General features: G+C 36.9%; 1 long non-coding RNA gene across 1 annotated transcript; it reads right to left on the bottom strand.

The window, feature by feature from the left end:
- Positions 1–956: 956 nt before the first annotated feature.
- LOC131363372 (uncharacterized) lies at positions 957–7,068 on the bottom strand. Its single transcript, XR_009206310.1, has 2 exons — positions 6,762–7,068; positions 957–2,670 (listed from the first exon to the last, which is right to left on the bottom strand). It is a non-coding gene; the product is annotated as an uncharacterized LOC131363372 (long non-coding RNA).
- Between the last annotated feature and the right edge of the window lie 3,032 nt (positions 7,069–10,100).

Here is a 10,100-nt window from a genome sequence, read left to right as displayed (position 1 = left end):
ATGGAGTAAAGTTCAGAGTATCACCTAAGCAGCAGTGTACATGTGCTTCTTTCAGAGAAAGTTGTAGTCACTAGTGTGAGATCTTTCTTTAACATTCTCAAAAGTCTGCAGCGTTTGTTTCTGGAACCTGGTGAGTTTTGTCCCTTGGTTCTGTTTGTTTAAACATATACAAACACAGCAATCACGCTCAGATCCACACCAAAACACTCAGGCCGAGATCACCTGAACGAGATCACCTGAACGAGGATCGATTTCCAAAAGAAACAGCTGTAAATTCTGGACAGGAAACTGTTCTGACTCGAGTGTGTCACATGTTCAAAATGTCTATTCTGATCTGTTAGTTTAGCATCTACCAGAAGTGAAAATAGTAGAATAGTTGAATTTGTCCTGGACACATGGAATTTTGTTCCATTGTATACAAGCTATAAAGAAGAATGAAAATAAACCCCACTTGACTTGATGTGTTTATTTGTGTACTGTACAATAATGATTTTTGTAAAAAATAATTTTTTATTCCGTCAAATATAATAGTTAGTTTTTACAAATGGATAAATAATGAATCTCAAGTATAAACAAGCTCATGTCTCTACAACACCTTTAAATAAATTACACATCTTTAGTTTTCATAGATTTTTGTTTTAATATGTGCCAAACGATGATAACGTATTATAAATTTTTAACTTACGGATTGTCCACTGTTACCATGACATTCATTCATTCACACCTTTGCCACCCCATGTTTAAAATCCTGGACCCCTGATTTAGTTCAAAACTCATTGTTTCAGATTATTTCATCTGTCAGTGAAGTAAATATCCTTCTAACCAACAACAGCTAACAAATAATAGTCATGTTACTGTAACGTCTGGGACCCCCGCCCTATGCGGGGCTCGAACCCTGACGCCCGTGGTGTGTGTGCGCACGCCAGCACACGGTGTAATGAGACCCATGCGCAGGATTCAGCGAAGCACTGCTTTTATTACATTTAAGACGCGACATAGGGAAACAAACGTAACACAAGACATGGCGTGGATAACTAAACAAAACCTAGACCTTAGCTTGGACACGGAACCTAGCAAACAAAAGCCCAACAGAAACCACGCTACAGATAACAATCATGGACAAAGACACAAACACAAGGATCCCTATTTATAGGGGTAGACATTAGGGCTAATGGGATACAGGTGACAATCAGGATAGGAACAATAGGAAGGGCGTAACAAGAGATACACAAAGAAGCAGGCTTCCAAGGTTCACCTTCCAGCGCCCTCTCTGGGCCTGGCAGGGAACTGTCCAGCTGTTCCTGACAGTTACATTATCACATGATAAATTCATCCCAGGACATTAACCTGCCTTGTTGTTTTGTGCTTTATTTCCTTTGTGTTCATACCGTGTTCAGGTCACAGAAGACTGAAAGATAATTAATGAGTGTTTTCTAACAAAATTGAATAAAACATCCCACTTTATCCAGCTTCTCTAAAGGTTTTTGTGTTACAAATTTCAGATCTCTGTATATGAAATTCAGCCAATAGTACCACAAGATCTATATTATGGTGTTGTTTAGAGTTTGTATTTAAAATGTTTTTTTTATTTTATTTTATCTGTCATCAAGAACGCAATTGTAGAAAGTAAGTCCAAGACCAGAACTACCTGAGATCGAGTCAGGACAAAATGAAAGCATCAAAGAGTCAAAGATCAAGAGAATCGAATCCTTTTTGAGGTCTACGCTTCACATCAACTAGTTGGCTTCATTCGTACATTGCTCAGGGATTAAGTAGTTTCACTTCTTGACAACCGTCTTGCAAAAGAAAAGACAACACAAAGAATATTTTTTACAAACTGACCACATACTCTAATGACATTGTACCTGATCTAGGCTGCTCAAAATGAAAAATTCTGGACTTCACTTCGATTCTGATTAGAGTGAATATGAATCAATTGAGTTGATTCTGCACAATAATTTATGGAAAGACAGGAAACGAGATATAATAAAATAAACAGTGTAATATTAATTAAATACACGTAGGCTATAATACAGCTTCTAACTGTTATGTTCTGGATGTTATGTCTTTTAAACTTAACTACTAACTGTAATGGTTTATGAATTCTTGTCACGTATTTTAATTGTTTTTAAATCAGACATCCGTATGCATATCTTTATCAAGGTGATTTGATCATACAGTTATCGATGATTGGCACCTGGTTGAGATTTTCTGTGTAAACAGTGAGGTTTTTCAGAGTCGACTCTTGAATCTCAACTGTCTGGAATCGAGTCAAAATAATATACCTTCATAAAAGGTAATAAATAACCAGTAATCAATGTGTAAGCAGCCAGTTGACTTGTAAATTTAATCTTCTCTATTGAATTATTACAAATAATTATATTACAAATATATTTGTAAATCTGACTCTTACTTGGAAAGTACATAAGATTGCATAAATTGCAAATACAGAACAGTATGAGATGAGTACAGGACAATAAAAACACAGGACAATAAAACAACAAAATAGAAGCTAAACATCCCGCAGTCGTGGATTACATCTGGATCGGTCTCTGCATGTTTTCACAGTGTAAATGATCAGGCTGATGATCCCTCCACAGATGAACAATCCTAGTAGCACATGCAGTACTGAAACTTGAGCGCTGTTGTTGGTTGTGAATTGTTGTAGCCCTGGATAAAAAACAACAACAACAATTAGATTATTTATTAGGAAACGTTCAAAGCTATAGACTGAGAAACTGTAGAAGCGTCAACACTAAGAGGGATTTTTGTGTCTGTTTGGATGTTAACACGCTACCTGACATGCATGGAGACTGACTATACAGTACATCAGTACAAAACAGTACAAAGTGGGACTGCATTTACAAATAAACACTAGACTGGAATGTTCACTCAGTTCACAGTAACTTAACAAAACTTTTACCTTTCAGTGTCTGGAAGTATCATTAGAATAAGAGATCCATTTACCTTCTACCTTCAGTAAAACAGCTCTAAAAAAGCTTGTAAATCTGCTTTCAGTAGTCACCGATCTGTTAGCAGGAGTGTACAGCAGAACCCTGTGTCCATCTTTCTTCCATTTTACATCTTTAACGTCATGTCGCGTGTCTCCGTAGCACTGGAGGGTGACGTTCTCCCCCTCCAAAGCCTTTACGACTGTTGGAACACCTGAAACTAGAATATCTTTCAGTAAACAGGGCAGGTCTACTGTGGAGTTGGACTACTGGATTAGATTTTAGATTAGACTGATGAAACATTTAGATGTGAACATAAAGACATTACAGTGTGATTATTGGACCAACATGATTTAAGTATTTTTGAATGCCATTTAATTTTACATTATCTTAATATAACACCTTTCTCTCTCTTTTAGGAGGTGATAGAGAAGTCTAAAGCAGGAGAAGCCTCATGTTCAAAATTATTATTTTTTCTTTGTTTTATTTATTTAATACAGGCTAATAATACAACAACCAACACACACAGCTGCTTGAATTCATTGATATTCCTGCATGAGAAAAATATTAATTCATACATACTGTAAATGAACTCTACATTATTTGAGGAATCTCCCTTCTGTCCAAAATGAAACACAGAAACTCTGATTAACGCGGTGTCTCCTTCAGTCCCCAGAATAAAATACTACTATAAATGTAGTCAATGTAGTAATCACTGTACATTATGTGTTAATATTAACAGAAAGTTATTGCAAATATAGTCGCTGCTGTTATCTGTCCGAATGAAACCCATTCAGACCAGTGGACAGTCCAGATTTTTTTTAAACAGATGATAAGGTGAAGATGCTATGGTAACTAGAAACTCTTACATGGTATAACACAGTTAGGGTAATACACAATAGCGCTACCTGAAGGAGGTGGCATTCGAACCGGGTCTGTGTGGATGGGAGGGGGACTTGAATTATTTGTGATTTTTTGGTAAAAAAGTACAAAACAGGCGCATATAAATCTTTGCTTTCTTCCTTTCTTTCTTCTTCCTTCCCCTTCTTCCCCATTTTTTTCCTTTCTTCCCCACCCGAAACAGACTATTGTTCCCCAGGTTCACCAGCTTTGGTGCTGTAAAGGCAACGCGCGCGTTGTATAACAGTATAACAGAAACCGGACTTAATGACTTAAACGACTTTTTCGTGACGTTGGTTTAGAATAGCCGCATGGACCAATCACCACGGCCATCTCGTAAAAGAAGGGGCGGGAGTTTAGTCTTGGCTGTTCTGATTGGTCGAGATTGTTTGCACACGCGCGCTTACCCATTCGAGAAGTCATATATGAACTTATTCAGAAGAAACTCCTCCTCGAGACACCAACTCCACTGTATTAAACATTTTGTACCTTACATTGTGAATCGCTAAGTTTTATTTTCTTTTTATGTTTGTTTTGTTAAATGGTATTAACACTTAACAAGTAAATAAAGCCACAAACTAACTTTACCGCTGTGAAGTTAATCCGTTTTCAGCTTATTTATCTTCCTGTGTAGTGATATTGTAAAAATCCGTATTTAACTGTTTTAAAAAGCTCTCAGTTATCTCATAGAGCATTAGTGATAAGTTTCTGTTTTTCTTTACAGCGCGTGAAATAACTCTGTAGGTCTGCTGTTCTGAAACTACATCATGAAGTGGTTTTTAAGTCCTGTCTTTCCTGTGATGAGTAAGTGATACTGTTTATAATTCTCTATAAAACACATGATGATGAGAGATTAAAACAGAAACTGCAGGAGAGATGCGGAAGAGAGATAACACGGAAATACACCACATTACACAGCAGAGAAGTCTCCACACTCGCGCTGTTCCCGTTCGAGTATTGTGATTACCAGACTGTAATACATTAATGTTACCTCTATTCAGACCAGATTCCAGTTTCAGTGGATAGCATCAAGAAATCTGGACTGTCCACTGGTTTGAAGGGGTTTATATTTGCAGTATTTTCTGTAAATATTAACACATAGTGTACAGTGATTACAACATGGACTACATTTATAGTAGCATTATTTCAGTTGACTGAAGGAGACACCGCGTTAATCATTTTGGACGGAAGGGAGATTCCTCCCATAATGTAGAGTTCACTTACAGTATGTATGCATCAGTGGCGGACCGTGCATTTCACACCTAGACCTTCACTGGTGTCCTTCCTGAATTAATCGGCAATAGATACTAACCAACCGTTAAATAAGTAAAAAAGAAATTAGGCTACAGTATTTCACACCTCACGAGGAATAGTCAATTTTATTACGGTTACTTTTCTCAAAAAAAGTCATTCTTGATGCCGTATGCAGCAAACTGCAATCTCCGGAGGATGCAGCATCCGAAATGAGACACAGTGAATATAGAAACACTGTATAACAGTGCGCTGTGTCACAGGCTCTTGTAGTGAACATGAATAAAATTACATTACGAATAGCAAAAAAACAAACAAAAACAAATTAACACAATTCAGTCTAACAAGTCACCTTTCACTGCAGCAAAAAAAAGCACAGTTCACCCCGGGATCTGGAATGAAGGCAAACTGTTTGTTTTGTGCAAAAGAAAACCCAAAAGCATAAATAGTTCTTGAAAAAGCTTACCAATTATTCTGAAGAATCAAAGTATTCCCTTGAAAAGTCCGCTTGAAAATGCATTTGTAAGGATGTCTGAGACCAAATCCATTTATTCTCCTCTGTCAGCCATTGTGAGTTCAAATATATTATTTAGTTTGTGCGGTTATCCAATCAAAGGACTGGAAATTGCCGACGTAAACGTATACCTGCTAGATGGTCCCAGTGACGCCAACTCGAAATCTGATTGGTTAATGGATCTGTTTCATTGACACTTATTTTAAGCTACGGGCGCCTGCACTTTTAATTCTGAAAGCCTTACGGCAGATTTTCACTCTGGGAATACATGATGTCAGCCACTAGCTGAAATATGATTGGATAAATACTCATCATAAATATACACTACTGGAAGCAGCGCAACCAAGAGAAAACCTATGTAGAGAATAGACTATTGGGAATAATTTAATACACATTCATGGAAAAATATTTTAATTATATTAAAATGCAAGTCAGTGATTCAGATCACTGCTGTTTAGGCCAGCAGAGAAGGCCTTGCTAGCCCTGACGGTCCGCCACTGGTATGCATTAATATTTTACTCATGCATGAATATCAATGAATTCAAGCAGCTGCTCAATTCAGAGGTGTGTGTTATATTAAGATAATGTAAAATTGCATGACATCCAAAAATACTTAAGTCATGTTGGTCCAAAAATCACACTGTAATGTCTTTCGTTTCACATCTAAATGTTTCATCAGTCTAATCTAAAGTCTAATCCAATAGTCCAGCTGCACAGTAGACCTGCCCTGTTTACTGAAAGATATTCTAGTTTCAGGTGTATACATTTCATTACACACAAGGTACTGATGGAGTAAAGTTCAGAGTATCACCTAAGCAGCAGTGTACATGTGCTTCTTTCAGAGAAAGTTGTAGTCACTAGTGTGAGATCTTTGTTTAACATTCTCAAAAGTCTGCAGCGTTTGTTTCTGGAACCTGGTGAGTTTTGTCCCTTGGTTCTGTTTGTTTAAACATATACGAACACAGCAATCACGCTCAGATCCACACCAAAACACTCAGGCCGAGATCACCTGAACGGGATCACCTGAACGAGGATCGATTTCCAAAAGAAACAGCTGTAAATTCTGGACAGGAAACTGTTCTGACTGGAGTGTGTCACATGTTCAAAATGTCTATTCTGATCTGTTCTCTGATCTGTTAGTTTACCTGCTGATGGAGCAGTGCCAAGCCTTCATCTTCAGAGAGTCGATGGTGAATAAACCCCTGACCCTCCCATGTAGTTGCTCAGGAAATTGTCCAGAGGTTCGGTGGATCCGCTTCATTCCTAAAAGAGCCATCGTTGCTCCGAGTGGGATGTGTCCCAAACAACAGCATTCATAAAGCAGATATTCAGTGTCAGGAGATACAAGCAGAGGGGATTTCTCCCTGACCATCAGTTCAGTAGCCTACAATGATGCCGGCTCCTACATGTGCAGCTGTAATGGACAATCAGTTACTGAAATAAAGCTGAAAGTTATCGGTAAGTGTGCTTGCTGTCATCAGCAGAAAATTGTCACTCTTAACATGTCTGTAGTAAAGTCTGACCAGCCACACTAAATGCTAAAAGTAATAAGGTGATCTGTTTTTGTTTACCCGGAAGTTCCGACATTTGTAAAGGCTTTGGAGGGGGAGAACGTCACCCTCCCGTGCTACGGAGACACTCGACATGACGTTAAAGATGTTAAATGGAAGAAAGATGGACACAGGGTTCTGCTGTACACTCCTGCTAACAGATCGGTGACTACTGAAAGCAGATTTACGATGTCAGTAGAAGGCTTTCTAGACGGTGATCTCTCTCTCCACATCAGTCCAGTTCACCCGTCTGATGCAGGATTATATCAGTGTCTCATCCATGATGAATCTCAGGACGGAGAACCAGGAGCTGTTTTACTGAAGGTAGAAGGTAAATGGATCTCTTATTCTAATGATACTTCCAGACCTTGTACACTGAAAGTTAAAGGTTTTGTTAAGTTACTGTGAACTGAGTGAACATTCCAGTCTAGTGTTTATTTGTAAATGCAGTCCCACTTTGTACTGTTTTGTACTGATGTACTGTATAGTCAGTCTCCATGCATGTCAGGTAGCGTGTTAACATCCAAACAGACACAAAAATCCCTCTTAGTGTTGACGCTTCTACAGTTTCTCAGTCTACAGCTTTGAATATTTCCTAATAAATAATGTAATTGTTGTTGTTTTTTATCCAGGACTACAACAATTCACAACCAACAACAGCGCTCAAGTTTCAGTACTGCATGTGCTACTAGGATTGTTCATCATCATTTACATTGTGTTAGAAAGCAGAGACTGATCCAGATTTAATCCAAAGTATGAATTAATATTTGGCTTTTATTTTGTTGTGTCATTGTCCTGTGTGTTTATTGTACTGTATCATGTATAATTGCACTTTATTCGATCTTATGTACTGTTACGTGTTGCACCATGGTCCTGGAGTCATTTTTGTTCCATTAAGTTATATAGCAGTGATGTGCTGTGGGGTTCATGGCTGGTGAGGCACTGTCTCTTACAGAGTCAGATTTACAAATACATGAATTTAATAGAGTAGATTAAATTCACCATTCAGTTGGCTGCTTGCACATTGTTTAATGGTTATTTATTACGTCCTGTTTTGAGTGGAGTGGTCATACTGAACGAAGAGGAAACACAGAGGTTCAGAAGAGGTCATTCAGAGGTCCTACATAAAAGGTCTGTTCTTTAACCAGTGTATAATCTGGAAGTGGAGGAGCAGCAGCATTTCATTTTCTTATCAGAAAAGAAGAAATATCACCACAACATCTCTGCTTTATAAAACAACACACTGTGAAGTGTTTTATTTCCATTGTTTAAAAGTGCATATACTGTATTTTACTATGCTTTTATGATGCTGATTGAAGGAACAAAATATTATAATCCTGTACTTAACTGTAAGAGAAACTCTGATTCTGTATACTGTTGTGGTGATATTTGTATCATCTAGGCTGTGTGATTGTCTTTAGTGATTTGCTTATAGTAAAGTGATATAAAGACACAAGAAAAACTGTTTAAATCATATTTTGTATCTGAATAAAATGGAATTGAAATATTTTGAATGAGAACTTGAATACATAAGTAATCACGTAATTTGTTAAGATTGTCCACTAGATGGCAGTAGAATACACAAAAGATTCTAGCCTGCATCATTCGAGTTTGTGTTTTTTTCCTATTTCATTTATTTTTCGAAAAAGCATTCTGAAGATTCAGAATTGATTCCACACAGTGACGGAAATATTGCTAGTCTGGAGATGTTCGGATTGAAAGACATAATTAGACAAAGCTAGAACATAACAGTTAGAAGCTGTTTTATATTATACATATATTTAATTAACATTGCACTGTTTATTTTATTATATCTCGTTTCCTGTCTTTCCACAAATGTTTCAGAATCGACTCAATTGATTCAGATTCATTGAAATCAATGGAGTCATTTTCTCATTTTGACCATCCTAGTTCAGGTACAATGTCATTAGAGAATGTGGTTCTAAAAGGGTTGGATGTCTCAAATCCGGTCTTATGAGTTGATTTGAACTTGTTTCCAAATCAGTAAGATTTATTTGGATTTGTACTTGGACTTGTTTTAGTCTTGAGCCTTGATAATTATAAAAATATTCTTTGTGTTGTCTTTTCTTTTGCAAAATGTTTGTCAAGAAGTGAAACTGCTTAATCCCTGAGCAATGTACGAATGAAACCAACTAGTTGATGTGAAGTGTAGACCTCAAAAAGAATTCGATTCTCTTGATCTTTGACTCTTTGACGCTTTCATTTGACTCTTTGATGCTTTCATTTGGTCCTGACTCAGTCTCAGGTAGTTCTGGTCTTAGACTTACCTTCTACAATGCCGTTCTTGACGACAGACATACTTATTATTGTTTATCTATTTGTTATCAAATGTAATAAGATTGAAACTATTTTAAACACAAACTCTTAACAATACCATAATCTTGTGGTACTATTGGCTGAATTTCATATACAGAGATCTGAAATTTGTAACACAAAAGCCTTTAGACAAGCTGGATAAAGTGGGATGTTTTATTCAATTTTGTCAGAAAACACTCATTAATTATCTTTATGACCTCTGGTATGAACACAAAGGAAATAAAGCACAAAACAACAAGGCAGGTTAATGTCCTGGGATGAATATATCATGTGATAATGACTATTATTTGTTAGCTGCTGTTGGTTAGAAGGATATTTACTTCATTGACAGATGAAATAATCTGAAGCAGTGAGTTATGAACTAAATCACGGGTCCAGGATTTTAAACATGGGGTGGCAAAGGTGTGAATGAATGAATGTCATGGTAACAGTGGACAATCTGTAAGCTAAAAATTTATAATACATTATCATCGTTTGGCACATATTAAAACAAAAATGTATGAAAACTTTAAAGATGTGTAATTTATTAAAAGGTGTTGCAGAGACATGAGCTTGTTTATACTTGATAATGTTCATTTTTTTATTTTTACAAAAATT

The sequence above is a fragment of the Hemibagrus wyckioides genome, linkage group LG13 (genome assembly GCF_019097595.1).
Source record: "Hemibagrus wyckioides isolate EC202008001 linkage group LG13, SWU_Hwy_1.0, whole genome shotgun sequence".
Taxonomy (NCBI): Eukaryota; Metazoa; Chordata; class Actinopteri; order Siluriformes; family Bagridae; genus Hemibagrus; species Hemibagrus wyckioides.
Note: the sequence above shows the minus strand (reverse complement) of the source record. Positions and strands in the feature narration are given on the sequence as shown.